Here is a 14,843-nt window from a genome sequence, read left to right as displayed (position 1 = left end):
AGCAGCAAAATAAAACACCTCTGTCAGTCTCGAACCCTGGACCTTGGACACACTAGACTGCATGAAGTACCACTAAGCCACAGAAGACATGCAAGAAGTTGGTGCTGTAATAACTATATCATGCATTACAATGAGTGAATGTAAAGGGAAAACAGGAATGCCATAACACAAATCTTGTTCTGTGGATCTTTACCAGCAGTTGTTGTGGAATTGCATGACATGACTGTGAAAAGAGAACCAGCCATTCTAGCAGGAAATAATGTTACAGTAGCACTTTACAAACCCAACACAGTATTGGAGCAGGATAAACACTGGCATATTTGAATAGGGCAGAGGCCATACTTCCCAAATGTGACTGCTTGTCAGGGATGTCCCTGATTCGTAAACAAATGTTAGCTGTGTCCCTCTGCATCCCTCTGAAAAGTACTGACGTTAGGCAGAAAAGTGGAGAATTACACTTAATGAATAATGTCAATAAGTAAGAGTAGACACTGCTTGCACATCAGAAAAGGTGTATTAGTACATATACTCTGATTCTCTCACAGTCTCAAGTTAATGTCTGTAATATATTACAGGTGTACCTCACTTATATGTACCTTTCCCTGAGGCTGTTCAAACATATACCTGAGTGTATCAGAGGACTGGCAGAGGCAGAAACACACAGGCATATCAGCTTTTCTGCTGTTACACACTCTGCAAATAGATTTGGAAGGAGTCACACAAGCATACTCTTATGTAAGAGTACAACACAGAAATATCAAAGGATGTAGCCATGTACTGGTAGCAACCAACTGTGACAATGCCATTGTTCCAGTGCTGAAAAGACTGGTGTGGTGCACAGACAAAGAATAATAAGCTAACCTCTGGATACCATCTGGATATGTCCACAGGTGTGAGCTACGCAGACAGACTACTTGCCTTGATAGACTAACAGGTACACAGCAACCATGTATGTTCAGCAAGATAAGTATCACACAATAATAAATAATGCTCTCTGTACTTCTGCACCCCTACCCAAAAGAACAATATACCTGTGTATTCAGGCTCTACCAAGGATGTAGGTAGGCATACTCAGTACTGAAATTTGTCCTGTTGTCTTGAGCAGCCTATGCTAATGTCAACACAAAAAAAACACAAACTGTTCAGAAGTGAGTAAATTAATATTTACAGTATAGTAGTTCACAAATAGTACATGTGCCAGAAGAATACATTGCAATAACTACTTTTGTATGGCAGTTAATTGTCTAATTAGAAAAGAAAGTACATACTCCCATGTATCTTGTGTTAGCATTTGGAGGAGTGAGTAAAATTCTACACTAACAAGTGTGTACTAGAAGCAGCAACATTCAGGTTTGAGTACAACATGCAAATCACTGGCTACAACCCTAGCTTCAGATATAAGAAGTATACCAACTTTCTGACTGACACAACGGTGTCCACAGCAAACAAGCATGGGCCCCACTTTGGAAATCTGAAAGGGCTACGCCTACCTAACTTAGCATTTTATAGCAGTGGACTGCTATGACAGTGAGTACTGCAATTACCACACAGTAGGCTGCATGCAATTACTAAATGGTGGGCACCAATTGGTGCAGAGGCCATCACATGCACATGTGCAGATACCTAGACAAGCAGGCTGTACTTGCTGTCCACACATGCAATAATATCATTGCAGCAACAGAGAGAGAGAGAGAGCAAGAGAGAGACAGAGACAGAGACACAGACAAAGACAAAGAAACAGAAACAGACAGACACAGAAAAAGAAAGAGCAACATCAACAGACAGAGAAAACCCAAAAAAAAAAAAATATTTCCTTCAAAAACAGACGGAACAGAGAAATACAAAGGAAAGGTATGTAACACATATGCATTTGCTGGCATGTAGCAGATGTTTTTGAAGAGTACTCTACATACTGTGAATCATCCATATGTGGCAGCAGTACATATCTATATGTGTCTGTACATGTGCATAGGGCAAGGAACATACTGCAACTGTATGTGAAGGGTGTATATATATATATATATATATATATATATATATATATATATGTTGTTGAAGGTTGTTATGTGCATATTTCAATGTAGGTTGTAGTGAGTGGCAAAGAAAACAGCATGCAGTGCTGATATATGACATGTGGTGGTTAAACGCTGTGGGTATGAATTGTCAGTTTTGCAGTGTTGCAACCAGTGAGGCCTGCTAAAGCTACATAGGCTGAGGACACCTTCAATGCAATCTGCACAACACTGTGCAATATTATTACATAACTGTATATCTCACAACTGTCGCATAATTGATATTCCCACCATGAAAAGTGGACTGTACATGTACCTATATGTACATCTATATGTACAGCAATGGATGTTTATATGTATGTGTGTGTGTGTGTATATATATATATATATATATATATATATATATATATATATATATATATATATATATATATATATATATATATATATATATATATATATATATATATATATATATCTACATATAGCTATATATATATATATAGAGAGAGAGAGAGAGAGAGACACGGGGTCATACTTACTGCGACAGGTGCCTGGTGACCAAGGCATGGACTGAAGCTCAGTGTTGACACTGCAGTGCCATCCCTTCTTGCCAAAACACTGTACCCATTAACAACCACATAGGTGGTAGTCTACCTAACACCGAAGGTGTGATAAGGGAACATGGGACACAGGTGGACAGTACCCTCCCCTTTGATAATCACAGTGCCACACTAGTCATGTAATCTGTCTATGTGGTACACGTCATCACAAAAGGTGTGTCATCTAGGGAAATATAGGTCAGTGTTCCCCTCTACTCATCACACTGAAAACCCATTATAGAGTACAATGCCCCATGTGGTATGTACCTCACATGACAACTACAGCAACAAGAAAGGCCACAGACATACCTCACAAAGAGTAATACCGGCCTCAAACAGATGCCCTATGCAGACCGACTCACAAAACCACAGCTAGACTGTGTTGCATACCGCCTACCCAGAGGTGACCTCTGCCTAACATACAGAGCTATGTCACAACCATAGCTGTTGGACATCCTCCACGTAAACATATTACAATCCCTCTGAGATACATGCTCTAGGACCCTAAACCTTGTCAGCTCACTAAACAGCACATGCTGGAGGGATAGATTCCCATCTCAGAGACATGCCATACTCTGGAACAAACCACCTATCAATAGCAAATTAAACTCCTCATTAGCAGTTGTCATAAATACTCCTGATGATTGATTGGGAGATAGAAAATACACCCCAGGAATCACCTGTGTGGCTCTAGTTGGCAGGGGCAAGTGAAATTAAATTACATGTGTGTCAAAGGCCAGGGTAGCGTATGGCTAGGCTGCTGTAGGCACTAGGGCCAATAGCATATTACGTACCTATGACACGATGCACACACACATGTACTTAGTGCAATAATTGCTATGAGAGGTTGACTGAGTGTGATGGTGAGTATGTTGGTGAATGTGTGCAAGGTCTGTAAAGGTGTGATAGCTTAGTATGAAATTGTTTCTGTCATGGTAGTTTGTGTCCTAGCTGTGATCCCAGCAAAAGATGTGTATGCTATTGCAATGCAGAATAGGTAGTATGGCATACGGTGTGTCATAGTCCCTTGTTGTCAACTGTGGTGTCCCATTATAGGCTAAAGTAATACATGTATGCTTAGTGAGTGGCACTGCTGGGGAATCCAACTCCCATATGAACTGTAGTACTACTTGAAGCTGTAGGCCTAAACAGTACAGTATGGTGTATGTTCACATTGCTTGGAAACACTGTTTTGTGTGTTCCCTGTAGTCCACACAGATTACATACCTCAGGCATAAGGTTTTGTAAGGAGTGACACACAGTACTGTATGGTACACAGGTAAAGCTCATCTGGGTTGGCATACATTTGTGTGTGGTATGTATGTCTGATGTGTGTGTAATTATGCCTGTACCATGCCCTCAATCATATGTGTCTTACAGGGTATACATGTGTATCTAGCAACGTGTATAGTCTAGTACAGCAGTATGCCACCTATATTAACAACTGTGCGCATATGTTAGGCAGGGAGTTGACATCAATGACTAGGGTGGTATACTGGTAATACTGTAACTGTACTTTACATTCATTGCAATGGATGACTTCTTTCTTTATGCATTAGCTTGATATATACCTCCTGTGGCTAGGTGGTGCATTGTGTCACATACAGTGTGCCATGTACTAGTGTATAGTCTTACATACTGGCTTCTCTTTGCTGTTGTGCAGAACATGGTTTGATATATAGAGCATGCCAGGCACTGTCAGCCAGTTGTGGCCTGAGCACTAATATGTGGTATTGAATGTGTGTATCCTCTGACAGCCAATCGGATGCTATATATGGCAGTTAATTGATATCTGTACTTTAGAATGTTAAGTGTGCCACATGACTTGCTCACACATATTATTTGTCTTCCAGGGGCATGGCCCACCAAAACACAACTCATGTTATACAGCTGCAGAGGAACAGGAAATACACAGCAGCCTGGTGCAGTACTACACCCTGCTGTTCTCTAGAACCAGCCAGGACCAGCATGAACAGACTGCACTGTGGCAAGATCTTGTTCGTCAGGTAAATGACATAGGCATGCATAACTGGACATATGAGCAGGTACACCATCACTGCAGTGATTTAATTAGACATGTCCGGTGGCATGTGTCTGATATCCGTAGACAACAGCTTGCCACAGGTGGTGGGGTAACCATTCATCACCCCCCTCACCAGAGTGGAGGAGCTGCTCATAAGCATGGTGGCTCCTGGCCAACAACAGGAACAGCAACATACATGTGTCATCATGGAGTCCAGAGCCACCCAGCATGTTGACATGGAGCGTGCAGGTAACATGCCCTATTTGTAGACTACTGTTACCTGTATTGGTAGATTATGCATATGTGAGATGTGTACTGTGTGTTTAGCAGTTGTGCTGCCTAGTGTTGTGCAATACTGATATGTGGAATATAATCTGTACGCCTGTGACTGTCGACTGTTGTACTACTGTAGTTTAGCAAACTCACAGTAGTAATGCCACAGTTGTGGCCACTGACAAATTGTCTCATATTCTTGTAGGTCCCTCTGGTATGACAGCAAGGCAGCCGGTCGATGCTGGTGAGTGTGTTATAAAGGTAATATTGCTAATGAAATGTGCATGTCATAGGTGAGGTGTAGGCCATGTACACATAGCACACCTACGCATAATGCATGCTGTGCATGTTTGCTGTGAGACTTAGCACATCTCAGTAATGTCAGTAGCTGCCTCAATCACATGCAATACACAAAGCATCGCATACAATTGTGGCAACACCGTACTGGACATTGGATAGGCATAGTTGATACACATGTACACAACATACACAACTTTGTCATACGCATTACACCTTAACATGCTACACACGGTGTATCCAGACACCTGCTGTAAGGTCACACTTCAGTATCCCACATGTCATCCACACAGCACACATAATATACCTGAGGGTAGAGGCCTATCATGGGGCTGTGCAACACTCTTCAACACATAACACATTCATGTTAGGCAATGCTCCCTATTGGGCACCTTACAAACCCATGTAACAAGTGGCTGAGTAATTGTGAATGTAGCCACGGTACTGCAGTTCAGGTACAGCATGCTAGGTGGCGGTCTGGTGCACATTAGTAGCCTTGAGTGACCACATGATGCATGATGATGATGGCTCATGGTACTACACCCCATCCAGTTATAGTGACCACAGTAATACACATAGCAGTCATTCCTATGCACCTCAATGTTGTGTGTGTGCAAACATATGCACCTATACACAATATGCATAGCAATCACCATTTGTACAAAGTGACACATATATGTCTTGTAATGCTATTGATTGTATAGGTCACATACACATTGGGTATGTGTGATGTTCAATGTTGCAGTCATGTTGTAGCATGCCATGTCATGGTTGGCACTGGCATGTCCGCAATATGTCTTACACTCACCATAACCACTGTACAATGGCCATGTTGAGCAATGGTATTCCATCACGTATACATGCACCACTCATCCTGCGTGTATACATAGCATGCATGTGCTAAACCTGTGTCCACAATTATCTGCTACAGACACAGACACTGTAATCATAAATAGATAGCTATGTGACACACAGATACACATCCAGCCATGGTATGTATACCTGTGAGTGATGGTGCACAGGACATTGCAGACCTTTTAATACTTGCACAGCAATGTTGTGTCCATGTACAAATTGCATTCCAGGGTGAGGTCAATCACTGAACAACAACACACATGCATCAAAGCCATGTATACTGTTATTAATAAGGGCTGTCTACACTCGCACTGCATGGTCTGGAGCAACAAATTTTCTGCATGCTGACATGTGTGATATGACTGTTTGTCTTGTGATACTGTAACCCACCATAAACCACTACTGAGTATGTTTTCGATTGCTGGTGGTGTGTGGGTATCTGCTGTAGTGAGGAGTGTATTTGTGTGCATGTATGCATGTGTTCATGTGTGCATGTGTTCATGTGTTCATGTGTTCATGTGTGTATGTGTGCATGTGTGCATGTGTTCATGTGTTCATGTGTGCATGTGTGCATGTGTTCATGTATGCATGTGTTCATGTGTGCATGTGTGCATATGTGCATGTGTGCATGTGTGCCAACATCATGTACAGGTCGTAAAGTGTGTTTCCTGTCTTCCTCCCACAGGTGCTGTGTTAGGTATGGTTCACTGCAGCAGGGAAACTGATGTCACTGAGCCACATAGTGATAATGAAGATAGGTGTGTGGAGGCACAGGCGTGTTTGTCAGGGTCTGTCGTTGGGCCACCAATTGACAGTGCACAGCTGTCCACCCCATCCATGCATACAGTCATACTGCCAATACATCCATCACCAATGCCCATAGCTGAGAGACAGCGTACAGTTGGCATTGGCAAGGACAGTGTGGTATCCATGGCACATGCATCCCAACACAGCAGCCATACCCAGATGTCTGGAAGGGTACCACATAGGCAGATGTCCAGGGGTTCTCATAGGAGCACTGCTGCTCATCATGCCACTGGCAGACTTGCCACAGTTCTGACAATGTCACGCATGCTCCAGGCTGTCATGGAGGCACAGGCATGTATGGAACGGTACACCAGACAGGGACTAAGGGCACAGAGGGCACATAACACCGCCATCATTGATAGTATCTGTGACCTAGCAGTTGCCATCCGTCATTACACCGAGGTCACTGATAGACGTTGGGGAGAGACATTAGATATCCTCCACAATGTTATGTCCATGTGTCAGGACAGTGCGGGATGGGTGAGACATTGACGTGGATGTATGCCAGCAACATCAGCAGCTGGCAGTCGCCGCAGATGTCCCTCAAGCCACAGCCGCTCCCGTAGTGCCAGTACCAGCCCCAGCAATGTTGGGGGTGGGCTGTCCATAGAACATCCTTGAAGACTCCATGCACGTGGCTCTGGACAGTCCCAGAAGGGACCTGTGTCCAGTGTACATCCATCCACCTTTCGGGATAGTACCAGTCTCGCTTAGTACCTGATAGTGTCAGTAGCACCCCTGCCAGGCACAGGTACCGTATCCATGACCAGAGACAGTGATCTGTAAAGCCTAGCAGGTACAGTCTGTGGCTGTCCCACAAATACCTGTATATGGCAGCCACATGGTAGAACTGTGTGCATGCATACACACACACATACTCCAGACACCTAGGGCCAACACATACCCACTCACATTACAACAACATTGGCCCATTCCAGTATTCTTGCCCCACACACACACACACACACACACACACACACACACACACACACACACACACACACACACATACATGTCAAGTGGATGGCTCATTGTAGGCCTCTGGCAAACCAACAACACACCCTGTGCATATGATGAAACCCGTGCTGCCTCCTGTCATCTGTAACATCGATGCAGGAACAGGCTACCATGGTGCTGATGCACAGGGTGTCTATATAGCAGTATAGCAATGTTAGCATGTTGTCAGCAGTAGAGTGTAATGATATGCTTGAAGGTGTAGCTGAGCAGGCATGATGCATTAAAGCTATGATTGTCATTGTAGTGTTGTTTACACCAGTGTTGGTTCCAATTGTGTATTGTCCTGCCACGTGGCACTTGGCTGGTGTGTGCAGTATTGGCAGCATGTGTTAGAGAGTGGACAATATGTGTGGGATGTGTGCAGCACAGATTTGCAGGTGTACAGTTGTGAACATGGTGGAGGTGCACTGTCTGCATGTATGTGCATAGTGGACACATGACCAGGGTGACATGCTCTGTATTACACAGTAACACTCCATAGTTTCTATTGGTGGCCAGTATGCATTGTACTACACACATTCCGGAACCTGACTACATATGTGTGTATGACATGGTTTGACACTGTGCTGTGGGTGATACTGTTACTATCTGTCATTGTTTTGCATTCTGGTAGTATAAATCACTTCCAAAGCCTGACCATAACCAATCGTTAGATGATGTCTTGACAACCGAGACACAGATGTAGGACACACAGCAACATTTGGATCCTTCAGGTACTATACTATGCCAGTAACCACTGGTATTCACCTGCATCCATTACTGAAACCACTCCTGTTTGGCATATAGCTCTCTTAGGTACAAGCAAACACAGTAGGGATATGTCCATCCACATCTGGTAATGCATACTTTGGCCTATAATGCATTCTCCAGATGACACACACATCCTGCACAAGGGTATCATACAGACAGATGCCTGTTGTCAAACCCATGCTGGAAAGCTATAAGCCAAACTAAGCATAGTCATCCACCTTTACGGAACATATTATCCCCACAGTACCACATAGGTAGTAGACAACAACATTATGAACAGGTACCGATGTGTACATGCAACCAAGTGTTACGTCATCTGCCCTTTGTTAATCACATTTCCAAAGGTATTTTGAGATCCCTCGGTGGATCCCATAAGCAATAAGGGGTCTGCATGCATATCCACAAAGGTTGTTCAACATCTGTTATGAATAGTCATCATTGACAGACTTTGCTGCGTTTGAACAGGTCTGACACATACCTCGGCCATAGACCCTCACTCACACATACCAATAGGAACTGTAATGACTTTGTGTGACACAGATGACCTAGGCCAGGGATCATTGCAGTGGCTGGGCTTGTCACAAGCATACAGATGTGACCTAAGGTCTGGGAAGCAGCAGCACATTCTGGCAAGGATGACAGCTGTGTTCTTGGAGAAAGCAGGGTTCCCACACATGCAATCATTGAGGTAACATGTACGTATATGTATTTACCACACAGCTAGCTCACATGTGCAATGCATACTGATATATCATACAGTAGTAAAATCAAAACCCACAGTACATTGACCAACAGTGTCGCACACACACCAAATGCAGAATTCAAACCCCTACTTAATGATACTAGAAGAGTATGCATTAACACAACGCGCTATACACATTACTGGGAGTTCTCTTTTCCACAGGTATATTTGTAGGATGGTGACATCATCAGACTTGACAAAGGTTAGTTTACCACTTTTGAGGTGTTTCACTACTCTCCTAAAAGGTTGCTTCTTCCCAAGGAGACCACACACAAACAGTTGTCCAGTGCAAGGTTCAAACCCCTACCTAACTATTTCATGATACTACAGGAGTACGCATTAACACTACGCACTATACACATTACTGGGAGTTAACCTTTCCACAGGTATACTTGTAGGATGGTGACATCATCAGACTATACGAAGTGGGTTACATTAGGTGACATTAGAAGGGCTACATTGAAGGAATGTCTAAACACTTTGGACATGTGATCATCAAAAGTGAGTTTGCTATCTATCTGTGTCCCCAGAGCCATAATGACTTTCTCTGTACATGCTGGATTACCACCTATGTGGTAATTTGTGTGCACTTTGTTTTACCCAAAGGGGATGACTATGCATTCTTTGCCATTCAGCTTGAGGGCATTGTTTTGACACCAGGTATCTGTCTCTGTAAGACACTCCTGGAGGATGTCTGTGTCAGCTGTACAGTCGATTATGGACCACAGTTACCATTCATCTGCAAACTTGTTCAGTCATACACCTGCCATGCTTCCCTGTACCCCTGAGTAGTATCTACTGAACAGGTGGGGTCCCAGGACCAAGACCTGTGTGATGCCATTTGTGACTGGCTTAGAGTTGGACATGGCACCCACAACTATGAACATGTGTGTTTGATCTGTGAGCCACTTGGCCACCCATCCTGTGACATAATTGTTAATGTTCAAGCTGGTACACTTGTCCATGATGACAGAGTGGGGAATGGTGTAGTAAGCCCTTAGTGATGTCCAGGTGGGCTGTGTGGACTACTTTCACCTCCATCTATGTTCATGGTAACTGTTTTAAATAACTCAACTAAGTTTGGGAGCCAAGTTCTACCTTTAACAAGGCGACGTTGTGTAGAGTCCAGTGTCTGGAGATCTCCAATGTCTCAGTGTATGGGTTCCATGACAATTGGCTCAATAGCTCTGTAGACCCGGCTGAGTAGACATATTGGGCAATGGTTTCCAGGTTCTGTTTTGACACACCCTTTGTAGAGCTGGATGACTGTTAGTGTATGCCATTCTTTGGGTACATAGCCTGTGGTACGGTTGAGTCTGGACAGTGAATGTAGGTGAGTGTGTAGTTCCTTATGGGCCTAGTGTAAGATGCAGCCTGGGACAACATACAGTCACATTGATGCTATGTTCTTAGCTTTGGTGAGGGCTGTCTTTACCTGCATGTCCATGACGTCTGGGCCTCTGCATCCTTCTGTGATGGACACAGGCCCTTTTGGGGGTGATGGAGGGGGGGGTTTACACTGAACTTGTCCCCCTGGATGTGGGCAATGAAAGTTGGTTTGGTGTATTTCATTCCTTTTTTCAGTAGCTGACAGCATATTTGGAAGTTGACACCTACATGTCTGGTATAGCGACTGAAGGCTTTGTGGTTGTTATTCTTACATTCCTTGGCTATTTGTCTTTAGAAACCGTCCTTGGATTATTTTATGAGCGATCATTGTTTCTTCCTGATAATGATCAGTGATGCCTTTCCTTTAGTGAAGTTGGATCTATCATGTGTTCGTTTCCTCCTTCTCTTGTCTAGCTTATTTATGGACAACAAACACCTGCTTCTTGTCCTATTTTTGGAGGAGTGCATCTTGGTTTTATTTGTGATGTCTCATTCCATGCATCCCTGTAAATGCTCATAGGATGCACTTGTAAATGTTTCTGCAGATTGCATACCATTATCCTATAGCAAGAGGTCTTCGGAACTTTCCACTTTGGTCTTGGGAAGTGTGCAGTTTGCTTTTGCAAATGTCTTCACAGTAGTTTCATTGACTGGGTGTGGGGGCGGGATGTGGATGTCCAGTGTGATTACTTCATGATCTGATATTCCCAGAAAGGGGTTTATCTCTGTTGTGCAACACTATTACCCCATGTTGGTGATGATCATGTCCAGTATGTTGTCACCTGTAGTGGGCATGCTGACCAGCTGTTCCAGGGTGTTAGAGTTTCTTAACTGTAGGACACATTGGGCAAAGGACATTGTATACGAGTAATTCACACACTCAATGTTTGGGTACTTGTAATCTCCTCATATAATGGAGTTTGATAGGACCTTTATATTTTCCATTGTTTTCCGGAATACTGAGTGAGGTTCCTGAGACAAGGTACGTGATCTGTAGCAGGCTACAATCTGATGGGCAGCTTTGCCCAATGTTAGTTGCACTTGCATGGTCTCCAAGGCCTTATGCTGTGCCAGTAACCTGAAGGTGTGGATATCCATAAGGTAAATGGCTACACCCCTTCCTTTTGTATTTCACTCATGGTTTTGGGTCCAAAGGTAAGAGTGATTGTGAGTGTTTTATGCGGATCATATCCAGCATCTCTATGTTTGACATAGCTTTGTATGTTAGGCAGTGAACACCTCTGAGTAGGCGATATGCAAGGGAGTACGGATGGAGCATTTTGCGATGGTTTGTGTATGGCATGTATTTCAGGCCACTAATGCTCTTTGTGAGGTATTGCTGCTGGCTTTCTAGTTGTTGTAGTTGACTTGTGAGGTACACCACAACAGTGGTGTTGTACTCTTTTATAGTTCTAGTGAGTGGTGAGTAGAGGGGAACAATGTCCACTTTTATTCTGCATGAGACACATTTTGTGATGAGGTGTGCCACATAAGAGGGTTTCCTGACTACTGTGGGAATGTGCTTATCACAGTTGTATCCACTGTCCACCTGTGACCCAGGATCTCTTGTCACACTTACAGTGTGAGGTATACTACCACCTATGTTGTAGTTCTTGGCTACAGAGATTTTAACAAAGGTGATGATAATGCACCTTTTGGCATTGAGCTACAGCCCATGGCTTGGACAACAGCCATCTGTCTCAGTGAGGCCCTTTTGTAGGATGTCCACATCTTTAGTGTTTACAATGATGGCTCCTATTTTGCAGTCCTCTGGAAACTTCAGTAGCCACAGACCTTCCATGTTAATGTTTACTTCAGGGAAGTAGATACTACACAGCCTGGGAAGTTATCTAGTCCCATGGCTGCTGTGATACTGGCTTTGGAGAGTGTTTTTTACCTGTGCAGCCATGATGACAGGAACTTTGCAGTCTTCCATTATAGACATGTGCTCTTTCATGGGTGAGAGGGGGGTAAAGTTAACACTGATCCTATCTGCCAGGATGTTGTCAATATCAGTTGGCTCTGTACATTTAGTGCCATTGAGCTGTAACTCAGAAAAGATCTGAGTGTAACCATGACTTGGACCTGTCTGTTGGGCAGAGATCTCCTGCATAGACAGTATGCAACAGAGTACAGATTGGGTTACATTCATTCTTGTTGCATGGGGCAACTATTTGAGGCCAGTAATCCTCTTGTTAAGGTACTTCATTGGTCTTTATAGCTGCTGAATGTGCCTAGTCAAATTCATCGCAAGTGTGTTGTGGTACTCTCTGACAGGTCTGATGACTGCTGAGTAGTGGCAACCTCCTTTGACCTACATGCACAGACCTTGGCAGTTTGCGTGAACACATAGCAGGATTTTCAGACCACTTTGTGAATGTGTTTCTGGAAGTAGAAATGACTATACACCTTTGTCCATAGATCCCTTATTATCACATCCGTAGTTAGCCTAAGTGTGTGAGCATGCCCAGTATGACCTTTCAGTGTGATGCTGAATGAAATCAACTACATTTGTTGATGTGTGTGAGCATGCACAGTATACACATTTATACTATATGTGTATGGTAAATCAAGGTGTATTTTTACAGCAGGCCTCACCTTTGTGTCATAGATCAACAGGGATCATGCTGTGCCTGCAGGGCTTCCATGAGACACTTTGCATAGACTTATCAACATTTTTACATACAGGGGGGACAGCTATTCTTTCTACATTTCTACCCGTGGGCATACCGGATTGTTACTGTGGGTGTACATAGGATGTGGGTTTCACCTGACACTTATACACATTTGCTGTGCCTGCACTGCTATGTACAGGACACCATTACAGTCTGTACTGTTGCCTATCGTACTGGCTTGAGGCATATTACTGTACTACAGATCTTAGCATCTATTGTCACATATATTAGCTTGCGACTTCATAGCCTACACAACCCACATCACAACGCCTGGCCTGATGTTCTCTGTCTGCATAGACGTGTGGGTGAGGTTACCCATTTGCCCCATTAGGTCCATGATATAGCATTACTTTGTGTTTGCATTAGTGTACAATTGTCCTGCTGTGTCTGTGCCACTGTAATGCTATCATGGCTTAGTGGTTCAGTACTGTGACTATAGTGCACAGTATCCTGAGTTCAAGCCCTGTCACTACTTTTTATTTTCATGCTGGCCAGACCAGACTGCTTAAGGAACAGTAAAGCAGTTATGAGCATGTTTAACTGACTTTGCTCAAATTTGCCCGACCTTGGCCAACATTGCATGAGCAATTTTGTTTACATATACTAGATATTGGTAAAAGCTGCTTAGCACTGCTTTATATTGCTTAAAACATGGCAACCATGCCTCAGGTGGTGCTGCAGGGATGCCTATGTTGGATGCACATACTACACTCCCTATACGTGTTTGGAAACAGGTATTGTCAAGTTAGGCATCCCTTTTATTTTATGTGTGAGTCAAAGAGAGGTATCATTTCCAGGGTTCATACTAAGCCAGTGTATGTGCTATGCATTGCCTCTTTGTCAAGGCCAAGGCATACTGGGCACGTCTCCTTCTGCTTACTGGGGCTGGATCAGGTTGTTCCTCCTCTGAGTCACGCTGTGCCTGTGTAGGTGTTGGCAATGGTGGGGGGCTGTTTGGCCGTGCCCCATGCTGTTCCTGCTGCAGCTGTTTTCGCAGAATCATATTGTGTAGCATGGCACAAACCATGACAATTTGGGTACATGTAGTTGGTGAGTATTGCAAGGCTCCACCAGATGTGTCCAGGCACTCGAACCGTGACTTGAGCATCCCAAACACACGTTCGATTACATTTTGTGTTTTTGCGTGTGCCTCATTATTGAGTCCTTGTTCAGGTGTGTGTGCATTTCTGATGGGTGTCATCAGCCACAGCTTCAGTGCGTATCCAGCATCCCGCACTAGGTGACAGTCAGGGATGTCCCCATTGGCAAATATCTGGTACAGCTGCATCAGATGCCAGATATGGGAATCGTGGTAGCTTCCAGGGCAGCCAGCACACACATTCAGTATTATGCCCTGGGCATCGCACACGACCTGGCAGTTGATGGAGTGGAAGCCCTTGC

Source organism: Protopterus annectens, chromosome 3.part0 (genome assembly GCF_019279795.1).
Source record: "Protopterus annectens isolate FY-2018-M chromosome 3.part0, PAN1.0, whole genome shotgun sequence".
In the NCBI taxonomy this organism is placed as follows: Eukaryota; Metazoa; Chordata; order Ceratodontiformes; family Protopteridae; genus Protopterus; species Protopterus annectens.
Note: the sequence above shows the minus strand (reverse complement) of the source record.